Here is a 3,775-nt window from a genome sequence, read left to right on the forward strand (position 1 = left end):
AGGGGAAGGGAGGCCTCCTTGCTATTTCAGCTGACCCACCACCCCAGTCTCAAATCTCTAGTTACGCCCCTGCTAATGATATGAATCAAATACACGAAAATTGGCCACGAATTTCCATCAATTTATCTGTTCATATCTTAATCTCTGTTCCTGAGTTCTTTAATCACACCGTATCTTTAGGCTTATTGATAATAGGCAGACTTAAACAAAATATCAAAAAATTTTCGTGAGTAGGATACCGCCACAGATATCCACGTAAACGACAAGAAAAATAATGTATTGCAGTTACTGAAAAAAAAATATAATCCTAAAATAAAATGATTCAGTAGTCTTGGCAAAATGAAATTATGAAAATCGTAAGTCATCTAAAAGAGAATCGCGGTCCTTACATGAGTGAATTAAACGGAAGTTCAAGTTTCATGAAAATAAAATATTAACAGCAATGTCTCCTCTAAATTTGTTAGCTTCGTCGATATCTAAGAAAAATAACTTGTTTTATAAATAAAACAAAAAGAGCAACATGCCTCGTCAAGCATCTAAATAAAATTCCCTCCTGGGGCTACTAGATGAAATCTGAAAATAGGAGAATATCTTCTAGGAGTAACCATGAAAATGGTTCTATTCAAGAACGATGTCCTTTTTCCCGCATTAAATTTTTTAGTATATTCATACGAGCATGGGGAAGTGGCAACCCGAGTAATCATATATAACATAAGGTTCAATTAGCAGATGTAGAAACATAGCTGAATGATAAAACACTTCATGTTCAGTAGGATTGCTTACTCCCTCCCGGCATACTGCGCACCTGTTCACCCAGCTTAAAATATGTATCAGCATCTGCCGGGTTAAAAAAGGTGGAGGGTGCTCAGCGGCGTCACTAAAGGTTGATTTTTTTTTTTTTTTTTTTTGGGGGGGGGGATGGAGCCCTACGAGCTTATATATGATATAACCATTACATGGTAACTAGGTAGATGAGAAGGAGTGAAAAAAAAATTGAGTATTGTATGCGCATTGCATACATTTATATATGTGGCATATTACATGAGATATTATGATGAAACTATTCTCTGCACATTTACTTTCACGTATTCTTACAGAACACAACTGTTTAAAATACAAAATAACACGGAGCTCTTTTTCTCATAAAAAAAAAATTAATAATAAATCATATTTTACATGAAGTACATTGCATCTAAATCAAGTAAGATATAAATGCCTTGTGGTAGATTCACCTGAATTTGACTGTAAAGATATTGGGATAGCAGTAAATTTGTCCCCTACCTTATTAAGATAAAAAAATACACTGCCGTTATCTCAATAGAAATTGTGCCTAGACTGGTCCATCGTTCCTGATCCATTGATACACTGACGTAAGTTTTGACCAATTTCAAGACAGAAAAAAAATCGCTCACAATTGGCATTACTGAAAGGGAAAGTTAAAGCCAAATCGCATTAAATTGTGGGGAAACATTGTTTAATTAGTTGTAGTTTATCGAAAGTATCATAAATAGATTTCACATCATCCTGCAGTGTTCTCTAAGCAATAAGTAGTTATACATGGAGGGTTTCCCCTCCTTTTGAGTACTGGTCTGTAAGGTATTGCAAGTCATTCCCATTTAAGAAATTTGAAGATGATGGGTGGCAACCAGCTACACCTAGGAGGATACTTTTTGGTTCATCAAGTATTTGTCTAAATTCACTGAGAACCTTATCAAATACAGGGATATACAGGCCCCTTTTACAGTAGGCTCCTTTGTTCTCAACCCTATCAAGTGTCTTGTTGGCCTGTGTTTTTGATTACAAAGGATTCCAGTAGACGTGAAGAAGGTTTCCTTTTCCTTGAAACCTGACGGAAAGCTGAAGTTATATTTCCCTCAGTAGCAAAATCAACAGATTATCACCAAATGATGTTATAATGGTAGTGTGTTGTTCTTTTGTCACTTATAATTTCAAGTGTTTCTTGTGCTACGCTAAGTGCTGCATCAAGTTCCATATTGTCATTCTGCCATGTCTTTCATAGTGGAGTTGTAATATCAAATACTTCAGAAAGGGTATTCAACAGAAAGACTGTCGCAAACTTATTGCAAGTTTGTAGGAATCCATTAGGTAAGGCTTTTTCTTTACCAGATCTTCCATGGTTAGACAAAGCTTCTAGGGTATCCAGAAAAATCTCATAGAGCTGTGATAGTGACATAGGGCCTTATGGTTGTAGTCCCATTTGAGTTGATATACTTTAGGAAGTTCCAGAACTAACAATTCTTTGTCTTTCTGGAGGTCTGTGATACATCATGGCACAAGTGAATTCGGATGAAGTTAATCAGAGCTCAAATTAAGTTAAAGATTCTGCTACTTCTGGCAGGCACCAAGTTGTGTGTGTTATGACTAACTGCAATCTGTGTGCAGAACATGGTACATAAAAGCAAGGATTCTTTACAGATTATCGGATTTGAGCTTTTGCACCACGGATTTTGCCACTCATTGCAAATGCTGTATCGTAGCACTGTGATATTAGTTTATTAATATTCCGGCCAAGATTACGGAGCTTCTCTAAAAACGTGTTACTACATAAGTAGCAACAAGATTCTTCGAAGAAATGAATCCTATGAACCTCTCATTTACTGTTTCATCTATGGCATACCTAATGCATACACAGCTGTTCAGTAATACTAACATTTCTATTCTCATCAGATATTACTGAAAAGAAGGGTGATGACTTGGCTTCTTTGGCTATGAGATCCAGCACACAATCGGCTACAGCTTTGAGAAAATAATTCTGACGTAATCCAGATGTATACTTGGCGGCAATTAATATCTTCTTTTTTTTCAGGTCACAAAATCTCTCAGATTTTTATCAAGTTAAAAATTTCCCGAAAGGCCCCATTATCTAATGAACTTTCTCTTTCATCATGCCCCCTGAATGCTATGTTTGTTTTAGCAATTGTAATAACAATGTTCAATAATATCTCAACATATTATCTATTGTGAAGAACCTGTTACGTTTACTGGCTATCAAGTTGTTTATGAAAATCACCATGCAATTGTGAAATTTTAAAGTTGAGCAATTTTTCAATAGCAATAACATGGTATGTGCCTTTTTCATGCTTTAATACCTTTTCCTGCATATTCTTTCAGTTAGTGAAACCTTCGTTGGTAAATGCTATTTATCTGTGCCGCCCAACATTAGCACCGAAGAGTCTTCATTCAAAGCAGTAAACTCTGTCACCAGTCACGGAGTATTCAAGCCACTCATACCTACCATGCCAATCACATTGAAAAGACCTGGTCTGAGAAATAAACGGTATCTTTGGATACATTTTTTAGAATTGGTTGTGTGGGTCCATCTTCAGAACAAATGGCTGAATCTAAGATGGCAGTACATGTAAGGGCCATGTAACAGATTACATGAAGAAAGCATCTTTTAACTCTTAGAAATCTTAAAATACCGTCAAAATGCTCTTCACTGATTTTAAATTTGCAAATTATTCAGTTAGCATAGCTGCCTAGGTATTTACCAAAAAAAATACTTCTTTCTGAATTAGCCCGTGAATGTAGTCTATGACTTTAATTTGATATTTGATATAGATGCTAAATTGCTAATATCTGACGCATGTTAATGAGCAATACTGTAAGTTTCTATGGGGATGTGTTGGGTCAGTATTTTTTGGGGGGCTGGTATTTTATTTTGGGGGCCTCAGCCCCAAAAGACCCCCTTGATGACGCCGCTGAGGGTATTAACAATCTTCCCCTTAAAGCTCACTACATTCTGAGACATCAA

General features: G+C 36.2%; 1 pseudogene; it reads right to left on the reverse strand.

Moving 5' to 3' along the window:
* Window positions 1-1,197: 1,197 nt before the first annotated feature.
* Window positions 1,198-3,122, reverse strand: LOC137644892 (zinc finger MYM-type protein 1-like; annotated as a pseudogene).
* Window positions 3,123-3,775: the final 653 nt, after the last annotated feature.

Source organism: Palaemon carinicauda, chromosome 8 (assembly GCF_036898095.1).
Source record: "Palaemon carinicauda isolate YSFRI2023 chromosome 8, ASM3689809v2, whole genome shotgun sequence".
Lineage (NCBI taxonomy): Eukaryota > Metazoa > Arthropoda > Malacostraca > Decapoda > Palaemonidae > Palaemon > Palaemon carinicauda.